The 18,016-nt window shown below is 33.7% G+C and overlaps 1 pseudogene; it reads left to right on the top strand.

Annotated features, from left to right (window-relative positions):
- Positions 1-5,910: 5,910 nt before the first annotated feature.
- LOC132628156 (probable xyloglucan endotransglucosylase/hydrolase protein 8) lies at positions 5,911-9,140 on the top strand (annotated as a pseudogene).
- The last annotated feature ends 8,876 nt before the right edge of the window (positions 9,141-18,016 follow it).

The following is an 18,016-nucleotide window of genomic DNA, read 5'->3' as shown; positions in this document are numbered from 1 at the left end:
AGCAGATGAACTGCTCATCTCTTAATCAGAGGTCTCATGTTCGAGCTCTAAGTACGGAAAAATCCTTGGTAGGGGGCGTTTTCATTCGAATGAGACCCTAGGCGGCGAATTCGGATCTCGGGCTCCAATGCGGATACCGGACACCGGGTGGAAAACAAAAAAAAAATTAGTTGAATAAATTTATGTTTTATTCAACCGCGCGAAGCGCGGATAAATTTACTAGTAAATAAATAAACAAATAAATAAAAGTTCACATTTTCTAACTGTTTATACTTAGCTACGTGAATTTATAATGCGATGCCCTTTTTCTTTTCTTTCTGTTTTCTTTTAACTGCAAAATGAATAGTTAAAGAACTAATCAATGGTTCTCCGAGATCTAGCTAATGAGTAATGACCTTAGCAAAATCCAGTTGTCAAATCGAGAAGTTTCTATTATTATAAACTTTAACACTAATCAAATGCAGTCATGTTCATATTTAGAGTTGACTTCCAATTTCATCCACCAGTATCATATTCCATGGCCAATTTTTAATGTAGTACTATAATATTTGCATTTTCTCGCAATTCTTTTCTCCAAGTTGTCGGTCTTAGTGGTTTTTGTGATCATCTGGACAGTGGCGTACGCAAAAAATTTCATAAGCAGTATCACCATGTAAAATAATGAACAACTGAATAACTTACTATAATGATATCATATTATAAAAAGACAACTCAAATCATATTAATAAAACATAGGTAAAGAAACAATAAAACATAGGTAAATTTAAATATCAATATAATGAACACTAAATAATTTCATTGTAGAAATTAGAAAGAGAGTAAATTATTGTCATGAAAAAATTGCAAGCACTTAATAAAATATTATGGTGAAGAAAAGAATTTTTAAGGTTATGACTTATGAATTCTTTTTAGAGTTTTAGCTTTTAAGAGCCTGTTTGGATGGGCTTATGCCTATAAGCTGCGTAGTCTAACTTATTTTTTTTGGCTTATAAGTTGTTTTCAGCTTATAAGCTGCTTTAGATAAGTTAAGTCAAATGGGTCCAATTATTTTTTTGAGCTTATTTTAAGCACAAAATGACTTTAAGCTGGCCAGCCAAACACTCAAAAAAGCTGAAAACAACTTATAAGCCAATCCAAACGGGCTCTAAGTTACTTGACCAATTTTGTATAGAATTAGAGTAGGAAATGGCTAAGTTATTTTACTAGTTTCAAATTATAGTAGAAGCAAAAAGATTAAGCAGGCGGGTTTGAACCCGCCACCTTGCCTTCAAGATGGAGCTCCTTACCAACAGACCATCGCAGCCTTTGTGTTGAAGCAGAGTCACATTATTATTTTTACCTTTTACTTTTGTTCCATTTATTTTTTTATATATGTATATTTAGTAAAAAAAAATCGACGAAGCAGTGTCACGTGACACCCCTCGGACCAACATAAATCCACCCCTGCATCTGGACAATATTGTTCTTCTGAATATCCAAAATCAAACTTCACATTTGCCCTCATTTAATATTGGGTTCAGCTACCTTCTGACCTATTTGACCAAACTTCTAAAATCAACTTATTTTAAAAAGTATTTTTTCTAAAGTGCTTATAAAAAAATTCTGGCGAAAATCAGTTTGTGTTTGACCAATTAATTTAAAAAACACTTTTGATCAGCAATTTGTGTTTGGCCAAGCTTTTAAAAAATATTTTTAAGTGTATTTTTTTCAAAAGTGCTTTTGGATAGAAGCTACTCCCTCCGTCCCAATTTGTTTGACACTTTTTGCTTTTCGAGAGTTAAACGAATTATTTTTTTACTGCAATATTTTCAAATGTCTTTTAAATAATTTAAATTATTAATTATGGTGACTTATAATATTTTTTATGTAGTTTCCAAATGTGTAAATTTTATATGGAAAAATTTAAAGATTCTATGTTCAACCGCACAGTCAAAATTAAGAAGTTTGACTCTCGAAAAACGAAAAGTGTCAAACAAATTGGGACAGAGGGAGTATTTTTTTTAGCTTCTGAAAATTGATTATACTACTCCCCATAAACACTTATTTTCTCCTAAAAGCTTGGTCAAACACCTGAATGTTTTTAAATAAGCACTTATTAAAAAAAAATAAGCACCTTTGGGGAAAAATAAGTTTGGCCAAACAGGCTAAAATTCTATTTATTTTAAAAAGTGTTTTTAATCAAAAGTATTCTTTAAAAAAGTACATTTTGAGAATAACTGTTTGTGTTTAGTAAATCAATTTCAAAAGCCATTTGTGTGATTTGTGTTTGGTTAAGTTTTCAAAAGTGTTTCCGGAAAAAAAACTATTTTTTTAGCATATTTTAAAAAAAAAAAAAAAAAAACACAAGCGCTTTAGACTTTTCAGAAGGTTGGCTAAATCTATATATAATATAAAGCTAGGGATTGACAAGGTGATGTGGCACCTCTCTATGCCCTAGAAACCTATTTATCTTTTTTCTCCATTTTTGGCTTTTTCTACCATTTGTTTTCAATTTTTCCTATTTCTTATTCATTCATTTATGTGTTACCACTAGGGATTGACAAGGTGATGTGGCACCTCTCTATGCCCTAGAAACCTATTTATCTTTTTTCTCCATTTTTGGCTTTTTCTACCATTTGTTTTCAATTTTTCCTATTTCTTATTCATTCATTTATGTGTTACCATTAATTACACATTATTCTTTCTTAACCATTTCTAAGAAACTGAAAAGCCACTCCACTTCATACAATCTCGTAGAAATTCCCTCACTCTCTTCATTGTCTAATGTCTAATAAATCATTCCATTTTAACATTTGTAACAGCAAAAAACGGAAACTTCATTGTGCTATTTATTGGCTTTAACAATTTGCCATATTCATCAAAATACATAACTGTCTTCTTTCACTATTTGTATGAGCATAAAGAACAAGGCTACATGTATTCTTTAGGCTTTACCCTCATCTTGTGGCGGAAGGCAGAAATATGAAAGCGAGGGTTTTGGTCTTTTCTTGTTTTCTTAATCATCAAAAAAAAAAGTGTGGTGATTCTCCAAACTTGTGGATTTTTTTTAAAGAAATCTTAAAGTTGTATTTTTCTGTTTGTGTTTGCTAGGTTTCTTGACCCGGCAAGGTGAGATAAAATACATGCAAAGCACAGGATCTATTGGTGGTACTTCTATCGAATTTGGAGTTATATTGCTGGAGAAAAGAAATTCCATTTATATAACATTTTTATATCAAGTTTTGATTGTTTTATCTTCTCTTGCAGAGTTGTAGCTAATAGAAAATATCGCAATAATTATAAACGATTATCAGTTTTTCATTTATGCTAATTGTTTGTAGCGCAGATACATGATAAATCTATGAAGTTGTATGCTCCATGGTATATAGACGACATGATTTTTCACTTTTAGTATATTTTTTTAAGGTGATAGTCTCATGTAGGATTTATACAGCATCAAACATCTATGAACAAATTGATTTGTCTTAGGGAGTGGAGAAAGGATTGGACAAATAAATAGTACTTACAGGATGATTGAGGTACGTGTGTTATTTTCCCAGCATTTCGTATTCATGTTATAAAATGATAATATATTTACGACAGTGTTAAAATTCAAATTTCTCATTTTTACTTTTAAAGTTGTTCATTTTGGAATTATTATTTTACTTCTAATTTTACTTTATTTTACTATGGAGCTAATATTTTCCATATTACAAAAGATATTGTTTATGTTAATTTCTCTTTGAATGACATTTCCAAAGTTTATATTAATTTTAATGATTAAAATGGTCAAACTTATACAAAGTTTGATTTAATTTTATTTTCACTAGATTGTGATCAGGTTCATTTTTCTCTTATATTTCTCTCAAAATAATTGCTGAAAATTAAAAATCACTCCATCAATAAGTTTATAATTATCCACATTCATTGCTTAATTAAAAGGGAAAAGATATTTAATTTTATTCCAATACTTAATGTGATTGATTTATATTAAATTTATTACTAAAAACAAAGAGCCTGTTTGGATGGGCTTAATCTGTATTCCTCATAATCATTTTCAGACTAAATTCAAGTGAAGATTCTCCTTACATTTCTCTCCTGATTAAAATTTATGGGTATGTCCTTTTTTAATTGAATTGGTTTTTCTTACCAACTTAGTTGTGATTACAATTCCATACACCCTGATCTGTTTTTTAGAGCAATCTATATTAATTGCAAACATGGCTAAATTCATGCCTTCAAAGATAAGAAAACAAGTTAAAAATGAATGTCGTTCGAGTGCTGCTGCTGCTTCCGGTGTCCTGTGTCAGTGGTGGGCTGGTGGCTGTCGATAGTCACGGTGGTGGTTCCGTGAGTATCTCCGTGCAATGTCCCCCTCTGTTTTGAGAGAGAGTGTGCATGCTAGATGCTAGATGGCTTGGGACTATAAGAATCCTTGGAGAATAAGACTCCAAGTACTCAGTTTGAAGAATTAATCATACAAGCTTTTGCACCCCTTTTTTTTTTTTTTTTTTAATGTTTGTTTGTTGATCTTTATGTTGCCAATCTATAAAGTTTTGTATCATGTAAACTTTTCATTTAGTAGGATGATTGTTTTTGTCTTTTATTTTCAAATTTCCTATTAAATATTTGTTTTGTAAATTAGAATATTTATGGTCTATTTTTATTTGATCTTATTGTAATTCAATTGTTGTAGAAATAAGCATGGACAATTTTGACACTTTTGCTTTAGCTTTTTTGATATTATACTGTCGTGATCATTTTCTTTTTATATTTACTCTAAGTTCTGTTGTTTAAAATACGTATTGCAAAATACCTAACCATTAGAGTTTTAAACTTGTATGTTTAGACTATTTTCTGAAGAAATTTTAGTTGTTGCTAAAGTTATTTTGGTTATCGTTAATATTCGGATATCAGAAAATATTTCGTGAATGATACGATAATAATTAGTAAAGCGTGGATAAATTAATTAGTAAATTTCTAAACTTAAGTTTACTATAGTTGTTTATAACCGCGCAAAGCGCGGCCTACTTCACTAGTAAGGTATAAACAAATTGATGTTCCATTTAGGCTTTATTTCATTATATAATTAACAATATACAACTACTATTAATATTTAATACATCATAATTCGATCAAAAGAAAATGTGACAGAACTCTTTATCTGAAAAGGATAAGAAATATTTGATTTTGTAATATTTACACGTAGTACATAGTGGATATCATCATATCGACAAATATATAAGTTATAAGCATGACGTGGAAATTTTTCAAGAGACAAAATGTTATGAAGGCTTAGTATTTTCCTTTTCCTTTTTTTCCGTTATATAGGAAGATTGTGGAAGACGAAAGGAAAAAGGGTAATGGGAATGGAACACACTTACTTGAGGAATACTTTAACTGATACCACCGCCTATAACCTATGTTACTCGGACTCTCCTAAAATGTCGTCGGGTGCGTATCAGATCCTTCAAAAATAGTGTATTTTAGGAGAATCCGATACGGGTGCGGCAACACTTTTGAAGAGTCCGAGTAACTTAGCCTATAACTATAAGACTTGATAGTAAAACATTAATTTTTTCAAAAAAAAAAAATAATAAATTAAAATGGAGTTTGCAAATTCTTTTTTGATTTTTTTTGCAATCTCTGTTTGTGTGAATTACTTAACCTTTTTTTCCCCAGAAAAATTATCTCAAAACATTTTTCATCTTTAAATTTTGGTTCATTAAAGATGTTACACAAAACATCCGAATGGTTTTTATTTTCACTTGGCTTATGCCGTTAATAGGATGCAAGCGACACTAGCTAGCATATACTACTATTTACGTCTCAATTTATATGACACTCTTTTCTTAACTTTAAGCTTCTTATTTTACCATTGATAGAATAATTTATATCCACAATTTTTTTTTATAATTTACTCTAGATCAGCAGTTTCAAAATCCTTCGTTTTTAAACACCGTGCCTAATCAAACAGTTTCATAATTTATTCATGTAAATTAGGACCAAAGGAATATCATTTATTACGACTCCCTAATTAGTCTTTCCAGAATCCAGGAGATGCATTACTCTCCCAAGAGGAATTCATTCAAGAGAAAAATGGAGAGAAAGGCTTCTTCAATGGCTAATCTTCTCTTAATTGTAGCTGTAATTGCTATCCTCTGCTCATCACTATCCAAAGCTGAAGTTAAAGATTCATTTGAAGACAACTTTAGTAAAAGTGATTGTCCTGAGTCTCACTTCAAGACTTCTGAAGATGGACAGATCTGGTATCTCTCTTTAGACAACAAAGCAGGTACGGTCAAGTCTCTCTTTAATTATAACAACTTCGTCTGTTCGAATATTCTTTTGTTGTTATAGCGAGATATTGTTATAGAAAATATAAACTTGCAATATAACATAACATGAATATCGATTCCAAAAAACTTGGATTTTATAGTGAAATTTTATTATTAAAGATGGTCGTTATAAAGAGATCCTACTGTATTTGAAATTAACATGAGAATTCAGTGCTTATTATTTTCTATATTCTTTTCATTTGTTTTTGACATTTGAGCTTTAAAGTTCTTGCTAATTATCTTTGATGTATTTTTTTCTTATAGGCTGTGGCTTTATGACCAGGCAGAGATACAGATTTGGTTGGTTTAGCATGAAGTTGAAATTGGTGGGAGGTGACTCTGCTGGTGTTGTGACAGCTTATTATGTAAGTTGCAAGATTTTGAACTTTTATGCATGACACTTCAGCTCTAACAAGGCAAAATCTTGTAGGATTTTTAAAAAAAGATTGATTTTAAGTTGTATGCATTGACAATATAAAAAAAAAATTCACTATCAATACAATTAGTCTGATTATGACAAGTGGTTTGTCTATTTTGTAAGTTATCATGTTCATTGATGTGGAGAGTTGCTTGTTATTGTTGGTCAAATTTACCTGAGTGTATAAACTTTCTTACACTAATGCACAGAATATAACTTCTCTGTCACAAAAAAGTTAAAATACATGGACAACATAATTTTCTTTAAAGAGTGTGTAAAAAAGTTTTATATTATCAATGTGTTTAACTTGTTCGAGTAGGTCTTCTTCATATTTTTCAGGTTACTAACCTCACATTTTAGAAACAGTTACTACTTGTGTATGTTTTCTATGCATTAAATTTTAAACTCAAGTAAAATGTTTTAAATGGAGATTTTATTTGACTGCAGATGTGCACACAAGATGGGGCAGGGCCAACAAAAGATGAGCTAGACTTTGAATTCTTGGGAAACAGAACAGGGGAACCTTATATTCTTCAGACAAATGTTTACAAAAATGGTATTGGTGGGCGTGAGATGAGGCACGTTCTTTGGTTTGATCCCACTCAGGACTTCCATTGGTATTCCATTCTTTGGAATTCTCACCAAATTGTGTAAGTACCTCTTTCAATCTGGAACTCTCAGCCTATCCGAATTAATCGGGGCCTAAATATAAAAATGGAACACTAGTTAGGACGCCAAAAAGAAACCCTCTTTCAACTTTTCATTTTTCAAGTGATCTTAAGTAAAAATAACCAACAAGTATTGTAGTGAAGTAGTATGTACTCCTTCATCCTTAATCAGAGTCAGGGATTTCAAATTCGAGCCTTACTGGGTACGAAGTCACTTTTATTAGGAAATGCTTTGCCACCCAATGTGAAACTTCCCAGCGCGACTTCAAATTTAATCGGACCCTAATACAGGTACTGAGGTACTGAACATCAGATAGAAAACCAAAGAAAAAGACCAATTTGAAAGATGAAAGTATTTCTACCCTTCTTTGATCTTTGATTCAATTATTTGATGATTTGTTTAGTTTTGGTAGATTTTACTTTGAAATATTTCATGGTCGTACAACCAAACCTCTCTACAGCAGTGTCATTTATTTAAATATTATTTTGCGGCCATAGCAAAATATTTTTCTAAAGAATATATGATATACCGTAATATGAAAAATCAGTTCCAAAAAAAAATTTAAACGTTATAGTGAAATGTTATTTCTTATAGAGGATGATAATTACAGAGAGGTCTGTCTTACGGTTAGGCTAGAGAATCTGCCTTTTAAATTTAGAGTCAGATCCAAAATCTTAAATAAGTAGATTATTATTATTATACTTACTATTCCTTCTTAGAAATCAGTGTGAACTTGGCAGAAATATTTATTTTAAATTCAGTCAACTATATGTATGCTTCGAGCTAAAGAAAACAGATCAAATTACAGACAATAACATGCGTTATATTATTTTATTATGCTAGAGGAATATCATTTATAGTAAGAGTAGGATTCAAGATTTCAAGCCAACAAGTTATATGAAGTACCGTTGCACTTACCGTTCATCTATAACATTTAGTTCGCACATAACGTAATTATATATTTTTCTTGCACATAACATAATTATATATTTTTCTTTAAAAAATTTCAACCATATATACTGTTCGATATCACACGTTACCAGTAACCTGTCTGCCCTTGTTTACAATTAGACTTAACTAACATCATAATTTTTTTGTGTGCAAGTTTTTCGTGGATAAAGTTTCGATAAGAGTATACAAAAACGCGAATTATACGAACAATTTCTTCCCCAACGAGAAGCCAATGTACTTGTTTTCGAGCATATGGAACGCAGATGATTGGGCTACTAGGGGTGGTTTGTAGAAAACAGACTGGAAAAATGCACCATTTGTTTCAACATATAGAGATTTCAATGTTGATGGTTGTCAATGGAAAGATCCTTTCCCTTCTTGTGTTTCCACAACCACTAAGAATTGGTGGGATCAATATAATTCTTGGCAACTATCAAGTGACCAGAAATTGCACTATGTTTGGGTGCAAAGGAATTTAGTGATTTATGGTTATTGTCAAGATACTGAGAGATATCCAGAAAAGCCTGTGGAGTGTTGGTTAAGTCCATGGGATTAATTGACCAAAATAGGGATATTATATTCTTTTATGAAAGTGCCGGGGGGGGGGGGTGTTGAATTGTAACATTTTCGACTTAGTCGACTATTAACTCAGTGAATGCTAAAGTGAAATGCAGTAGATAAATGACACCAGATATTTTTATACTGGTTCAGATTCAATGTGAATCCTAGTCCAGTACCCTTAGGTTGCAAGGGCGTTCTCTGCAGCTCTTTGTAAAAATGTTTCGTACAAGGGTGATTTGAATGAAGCTCCTACGTCTACACTCAAAGCACTCATAATCTTTTTGATACAATGCCTCACACACTATACTATGTCTCTTCTTTCTTTTTTGTTTGCACTATAGATCACTCAGAAATACAATGTTTATGAAAAGTAAAGTAGAAAGCTTGAGAGCATGAGACTAAGGTATGTTTGTCTTGTTTTGTGAAGCCGTCTTTTATAATGTTTAGGCTCTTCATGCAGATATATCAACCCAAGGGACTTGATCCTTAGAAAAAGGAATTGGTGATCCTATTTCCAAGAATAAGGTTAGAGCTGATTGATGCGTCTTGATACTCTTGATGGTCTTTCCTTGTGTGATGGAATTGTATTTTCAATCAAGAAGATTGTTACACTTGATTGAATATTTCTCCTTTAATGCGGCAGATCCTATACTCTTCTTTCCTTTCTTGAACTTGATTTGTACTGCTTTCCTTAGCTGTAAGTATCTCTTTTAGCCATCGAAATATACACCATATATTTGTGCCTTGTTGAAGGGTCTGAGGAAGATTCCTTGTGTAAGTCCATCTTGCATATGCGTATGTTGGGCTTCTTACTGGATCTGTGGGCTTTTTCATTCCGTGGTCCACACATGTAGTCAACTTCCTTGATGTCCTTGCTTCTTGTACTTAGTTTAATTTCCATACCTACACAAGTAAAATTGTTATCATTAAAACTTGACACTAACCATCTCCCCCCTTTTTAGGATGACAATTTTAGATAAGATGCAATCAATCATGTAGTCAACTTCCCTGTTAACATGGCGGATGCTCCCCCTGAATAGTTGACTTGTCCTTCGACTTAGTTGACTGATGTTCTTCCCCTTTGGCATCACTCAAAAAAATTGAACAGGCAAACAAACAAACGGCAAAAGAGATATAGACCTATAACTAGCAATTAAGATGCTGACTATATCAGCACAAGAGTAGCAAAAGACATGGAAACACAAAGGGACTTAGGTCCCACAAAACATATTGTTTAAACAGGTCAAAAATAAAAGGATCTACTCTTGGCGCTTGAACACTGGACGACGAAGAAAATAGGCCAAAGTATTAACAATAGCATCTTTCATATCAGTCAACGTGTAGTGAGATTGTCAGGAATGGCACCAACACTAGCTTGGAGTTTTACGGACAGATTGACAGCCTCCTTACCCACAACATCCAGCTTAACCCGCAGCCTAGAGACATCAGCACCAGTTTCCTTAGTCGAATCACGAATCTTCTCTACTTGAAATAATGTGGATGCCATTAAGTCTTTGATGGATTCAATTTTGTAATCCATAGCAGAGAGTTTGGAGAGAAGTTCAGCATAACACTCAGTAGAAACGACAGAGGAATCTAATTTTTTGACTTTGGTAGAGGAACCAGGGTTAGATTCCTCACAGCTTCTTTAAGCACCTAGGATTCATTGCTCAAGATGTAACCCACGCTACCAAATGCTCGAGAGTTGTAACACTACTTAATAGGAGTAACGGGAGAGTCAACAAGGTCAATTTTGTGGACTTCAAGGATGCGAGAGATGAGCATACCATAAGGAAGGCTAGAGGGATTTGAGGCACACTCAATCATGTAGTTGATAACAATGAGGACAAATTGATTTTCTTTTTGGAGAGAAGACAGAAAGCAAAGATGGCATCACGTTGAGAGATAGTGGAGTAGGACCCAGCACGAGGAACAATGGTAGTTGCAACCATATGGGCTAGCACCCGAGCTTTAAAAGAGATGTTTGAAGGACCAATATGAGCAGGAACAGAGGAAGAATTGGAGAGAGTTTTCTTAACATCATCAAAAGACACTACAAGAGACTCAGGCCAGAATTTTCGGGTAATTCGGAAAACCAGAGCAAGTGCAACCAAGAATAGATTCAAGAACAGAACAATTTAACACAATGTGAGTACTAAGGACCATAGTTTTGTGTTCATTAGGTTTAGCGGAACGAAAATTAGCATAGAACATACGAACAAGGGTTTCATACACATGAGCAGGGGTTTTGAAGAAATTTTCCCAACCTTGATAAACAAAAAGATGTTTTACTTTACAGCAAAGAGACAGCATATGATCAAGATCAACAATCCTACCAAAGACAATTGTTTTTTCTTCAAGAGACATGAAAAGATCCCGATGTTGATGATCTCAAAATTTTTTGCGAAGGTCAAGAGTTTTTTCACAGATAGTTTTGAGTTTCTTTGAGGAATCGGAGCATGCAGCATCAGAAAAAGCCTGCTTACCAAGATTGTATAGAAGAACTGAGTCAGAGGCGTCAGATGAAGAGGAGTTGCCGGAGTTTTCCGAGTTCAGAGGAACAGGAGAGGAGCTTTTACCATTGCCCTTGAGCCTTAAAATTTGACACGTAGAGAGAACTTGGGATTTTTGATTTTTTGCCATGGTGATGGAGAGAGGGAAGACGGCTAAGAGGATTTTGACAGAAATTGGAAGAGACGAGGTTGAAAAGGAGGGAATGTGTAAGGAAAAAAGGGAAAGGTTTTATGGGGAAAGGAAATGGATGGAGTAAAAAGATGGAGAATTGTGTTAGGCATTTAAGAGATAGGAAAGTAATTATGGCAAGAATTTAGAATGGAGCGAAAAATTAGGCACAAATTCCTACACAATTTATTCAGGCAAATTCAATGAAACACAGATAAGGAAAAAATAATTTAGACAGATTTACCAATAACACCCAAGGATGTTCTTAGCATGCAAAAACATTCTTCAAGAAGGGGTTTAGTAAAAATATCAGCGAGCTAATTTTCAGTGTTCACAAAAACCATTTCAAAGTCCCCTTGAGCAACATGATTTCTGATGAAATGATGTTTAATATCTATATGCTTAGCTCTAGAATGATGCACATGACTTTTGGACAGACAAATAGCACTTGAATTATCACAGAAAATTTTGATAGGTTTAAAAGACAAGTCGTAATCACTTAATTGATAAGACATCCAAATTAATTGTGTGCAGCATTGACCAACAACAATATATTCAGCCTCAGTAGTAGAGAGAGAGAGAGAGACTGATCCCTGTTTTTTGCTATTCCATGAAATAAGGGATTTTTCTAGGAACTGGCAAGTACCACTGGTACTTTTCCTATCATCCTTGTCACCTGCAAAACCTGCATCTGAAAATCCTTCAAGTGTATAATTATTAGTGTTTGGATACCATAAACCATAATTAGTTGTTCCATGAAGGTATCTAATAATGGGCTTGACAACAGTAAGATGAGATTCTTTTGGAGCAGCTTGGAATCTAGTGCACCTGCATGCACTAAACATGATATTTGGTCGACTGACAATTAAGTAAAGTAATGATCCAATCATACCACGATACATAGTTTCATTAACAGGTTTTCCTGCCTCATCCTTATCAAGAGTACAAGTAGGACTCATTGGAGTTCCCATAGCTTTTGAGTCAGCCATTCCAAATTTTTGAACAAGTTCCTTAGCATACTTGGCTTGATATACGAATATTCCACTGTCAGTTTGATGAATTTGTAATCCCAAAAAGAACTTTAATTCTCCTATCATGCTCATTTCGAACTCACTTTGCATAAGATCAAAAAATTCCTTACACATAGAGGGGTTAGAACTTCCAAAAATAATATCATCAACATATATTTGAATAATGAGATTTCGCATAGAAGATCATTTGATAAAAAGAGTAGTATCAATTTTTCCTCGAGAGAAATCATGACTTACTAAGAAAAAGCTTAAGCGATCATACCATGCCCTAGGAGCTTGTTTAAGACCATATAAGGCTTTAGTCAACTTAAAAACATGATAAGGAAATTTTGGGTTTTCAAAACCTGGGGGTTGTTTAACATACACTTCTTCTTCAATGAAACCATTTAGAAAAACACTTTTGACGTCCATTTGAAAAAGTTTAAATTTTTTAAATGAAGCATATGCAAGCAAAATTCTAATAGACTCTAACCGGGCAACAGGTGCAAAGGTTTCATCATAGTTGACTCCTTCCTGTTGTGAGTAACCTTGAGCAACAAGTCTAGCTTTATTTCTAACCACTTCTCTGGCCTCATTTAACTTGTTTCTGAATACCCATTTTGTTCCAATGATTGATGTATTTTCAGGTTTGGGAACCAGATTCCAAACTTTGTTCTTTTCAAACTGATCAAGTTCTTCTTCCATAGCTTTGACGCAGCTTTCATCTTTTGGCATCAACAACCTTCTTTGGTTCATATTGAGAGATAAGAGCCAAGTTTACATTATTTTTACTAGATGCTCTAGTTTTCATTCCTTAATTGATGTCTCCAATGACAAATTTCTTTGGATAATTAGGTTCGCTTCTCCATTTGTTTGGAACTATCCCAATAGTAACATCAGTTTACTTAGATGTCTCAGCAGTCGACTCAGCTGATTCATTTTGTTCACTGGATCTTGTGACCACAGTAGTTGGCAGTTGACTATCTTCTTCATCTACAGCCTTTCTCAGCCATGTGATTAGTATCATCAAATACAACATGAATAGATTCTTCAATAGATAGAGTACGTTTATTGAAAATTCTATAAGATCTACTAGTTGGAGAGTAACCAAGAAATATACCTTCATCACTTGGAGGATCAAACTTACCAAGATTTTCTTTTCCATTGTTGTGAACAAAGCATTTACATCCAATTGGATGAAAGTAGCTAACATTGGTTTCTTACCAGTCCATAACTTATAAGGAGTTTTCTTCAGGATTGGTCTAATCAGGCACCTGTTTAAAATATGACAAGCTGTACTTACTGCTTCAGCCCAAAAATGATGTGGTAAGTATGTTTCTACGATCATTGTCCTTGCTATATCTTGTAGGGTTCTGTTCTCTCGTTCAACCACTCCATTTTGGTGAGGAGAAATTATGAGTATATCCTTAGTCATTGCAAAATTCCTCAAAGGCTTTGTTTTCAAATTTTCCTCCATGATCACTTCTGATAGAAGTGATGTAATAGCCTTTTTCACGCTGAACTTTCTCACAAAAAAAACTTGAAATTCTTTAGAGTATCATCTTTATGAGCAAGAAATATTACCCATGTAAACCGAGAGAAATCATCTATTATAACAAAAGCATACCTTTTTCCTCCAATGCTAGCAGTTCTAGTAGGACCAACAAGATCAATATGAAGTAACTGCAAGGGTTTTGAGGTAGACACAATATATTTATAATTAAAAGAGTTTCTGGTTTGTTTACCTTTTGGACACGAGTCACATATATGATCTTTGGTGTAGTTGAGTTTTGGCAGTCCAACTACTACATCATGTCTTGCCAATTTTTCTATTAACCGCATACTAGCATGACCAAGCTTCTTGTGCCACATCCATGGATCTTCTCCCATTGAAGCTAAGCATATATGACCTGTTGGATTTTTGATAGAGTCCAAGGTGTACACATTTTGCTTCTGCTTCCAGGAAGAATTTTTGCCCCAATAGAGTCTTCTATGATACAACCTGTTTTTCTAAACCTTACCTCAAGTTCTGAGTCGCACAGTTGACTTACACTTAAGAGATTGTACTTAAGTCCCTTTACCAGCCAAACATTAGAAATATCACAAGAGTTATCAAAAGAAATAGTACCAATACCAATTACCGTTCCAGTCGAGTTATCACCAAATGTTACTAATCTTCCATCAAAGTCAGCGACTGATTTGAACAAGCTTTTGTCGCCTGTATTATGTCTTGAACACGCACTATCTAGATACCATTTTCCCTTTTTTCTTTTCTTGTGGTGTTCCTGCAAGACAAATTGTTTACTTTTGTTTAGGTACCCAAGGGTTCTTGGGTCCTTGATGGTTAGTTTCAAGACACATAATTTTTTTGGGTTTCCATACCCAACCAGGAGCAGTTGAGAAGCGAAATCTACAGTTATAATAGTCATGACCAATTCTTTGACAACAAAAGCATGTTTGAGAGGATTTTCCCTCAAAATTACAAAGGTTGGTTGACTTGTTCACATGTCTATTTGTTGCAGACTTCCTTTCAGTTGACTTAAAAACTTTGGTCGACTGATCTGTCTTTAAATGAGCAGTTGGCTTACCTTTTAAATTATTTGCCATAGACATGGGCTTGATATAACTATGACTTGAGGGTTGTACTAACATATACATTTTAGATTGTAAATTATAAACTTCATTTTGAAAAGAATTCTTTTCCTTTTCACAAACTTCCAATTTTGATTCCAATTTTTTTTCTCTCTTTTCAGCTTCCTATATTCATCAAAAACATTATTCATGTCTATAAGAGTTTGATCTAATAATTCTTGAGTTTCTTCACATTTGGAGCAAGAGTAGGAACTTACCTTACTACTTTCTTCAAGAGCCATGAAGCACACATCTTCAATTTCTTCAGGTTCTTCATCGGATATTTCATCTTCACTCCAACTACTGAAGGCCCGTTGCTTTTGATAGCTTCTAGTTGGCTTTCTTTTTGTCTTAGGACATTCAGATGCGGTATGGCCATATTTTCCACATTCATAACATTTTCCATCATTCTATTGCTAACCAACAGAAGTCTTATCTTTTCTGAAATTTGAACTTCCTTTTCTATTATTTCTTGATCTTCTCATGGCTTCTACCACATGTCTAGAAATCGTGGCAACTTCTTCTTCTTTAAAGTCATCATCAGATTCTTCAACTTGAGCCTTGAACGCAACTACCTTTTTCTTTTCATCCTTCTGATATTTTTGAATATGATTCTTTTCAAAAGCTATCAGATTTCCTCTTAATTCATCATAAGTGAATTTATCCAGATTTCCATCTTCCAGGATAATTGCTTTGGTTTCCTAAGTTTTTGGTAGACTTCTAACAAGCTTTCTAACTTGTTGAGTATTGGTGTAAGTTACTCCAAGGGATTTGAGTTCTCTAATGATTTTGCTAAATCTGGTGAACATTGATTCAATGTTCTCTTCATCCTTCATTATAAAGGCTTCATAATCATGTCTTAGAGCATCAATTTTTGTTTCCCTCACTTTTTATGTTCCTTCATAGGTGACCTCAAGCACATCCCACATTTCTTTGGCAGTGTCACAGTTGGATATTTTAGCATATTCTTCTCCACTAACTGCACAGTAAAGCAAAGTTATTGCTCTAGCATTTGTTGTTAGTGTTTCACTGTTTCTTGTTATTCTTTAGTAACATCATGTGATTCCAAATCAATCTTTGTTGTGTCTGCATTTGGAATAGGTTTAGGCCCTTTCTTGATCACAATCCATGTCTGATAGTCTGTTGACTGGACAAAGATCTTAAACCTTTCCTTCCAGTGACAATAGTGTTCACCATTTCAAGTGGTCTTGTTGTGGAGTGCCCATCTTGCAAGATTGCTCCAGCCATTTGATCTTTTCTCACTTGCGATTAAGCAACAAAATGTGAGACCTGACTCTGATACCAATTGAAAGTGCAAGAGGGGGGGGGGGGGGGGGATTGTAACTTTTTCGATTTAGTCGACTATTAACTCAGTGAATGCTAAAGTGAAATGCAGTAGATAAATGACACCAGATATTTTTATACTGGTTCAAATTCAATGTGAATCCTAGTCCAGTCCCCTTAGGTTGCAAGGGTGTTCTCTGCAGCTCTTTGTAAAAATGTTTCGTACAAGGGTGATTTAAATGAAGCTCCTACGTCTACACTCAAAGCACTCGTAATCTTTTTGATACAATGCCTCACACACTATACTATGTCTCTCCTTTCTTTTTTATTTGCACTATAGATCACTCAGAAATACAATGTTTATGAAAAGTAAAGTAGAGAGCTTGAGAGAATGAGACTAAGGTATGTTTGTCTTGTTTTGTGAAGCCGCCTTTTATAATGTTTAGGCTCTTCACGCAGAGATATCAACCCAAGGGACTTGATCCTTAGAAAAAGGAATTGGTGATCCTATTTCCAAGAATAAGGTTAGAGCTGATTGATGCATCTTGATACTTCTAGATGGTCTTTCCTTGTGTGATGGAACTGTATTTTCAATCAAGAAGATTGTTACACATGATTCAATATTTCTCCTTTAATGCAGCAGATCCTGTACTCTTCTTTCCTTTCTTGAAATTGATTTGTACTGCTTTCCTTAGCTGTAAGTATCTCTTTTAGCCACCGAAATATACACCATATATTTGTGCCTTGTTGAAGGGTCTGAGGAAGATTCCTTGTGTAAGCCTATCTTGCATATGCGTCTGTTGGGCTTCTTACTGGATCTGTGGGCTTTTTCATTCCATGGTCCACACATGTAGTCAACTTCCTTGATGTCCTTGCTTCTTGTACTTAGTTTAATTTCCATACCTACACAAGTAAAATTGTTATCATTAAAACTTGACACTAGCATTTTATAAGATGAAAGAAATTAGTGCTTCAATTTTGATTTTGAGGGTAGATGTTGTATTATTTTGTCATGTGTATTGGATCATGATTATTTCATTAATTAAAGCATTTTTTTGATCGAAACATTATTATTTTCTCCGACTAGGCTTCGGCTACAAGTTGAGTCGAGTTGACGAGCACCTTGCTATAATAATAAATTGAATGGTCGAATTAAACTTGGGAAATTTACGTACATGTACCGTTCGGTCAACTAGTTTACCAACATCGCCGAACTATACACTACGTATTGAATACCTACACACTTCGGCTTTATATGTTGTGTATAGGTGTATGGTATATGTATATTATATGTATAGGTATGTATAATATATGTATATTTCGTCTAAAGTATACACTTTCTATACACTGTCTACATATTAAACTAGATGACTGTAATTTTCCCATTAAACTTTACATAATACGTACAGATTTTCAAGCAGACATTAAAATTCTTCAACAAATTTGTAAAATTAGTAATTCAAATGCAATGAGAAAAGATTAGATATTAACCC

Source organism: Lycium barbarum, chromosome 1, assembly GCF_019175385.1.
Source record: "Lycium barbarum isolate Lr01 chromosome 1, ASM1917538v2, whole genome shotgun sequence".
NCBI classification, from domain to species: Eukaryota; Viridiplantae; Streptophyta; class Magnoliopsida; order Solanales; family Solanaceae; genus Lycium; species Lycium barbarum.
Note: the sequence above shows the minus strand (reverse complement) of the source record. Positions and strands in the feature narration are given on the sequence as shown.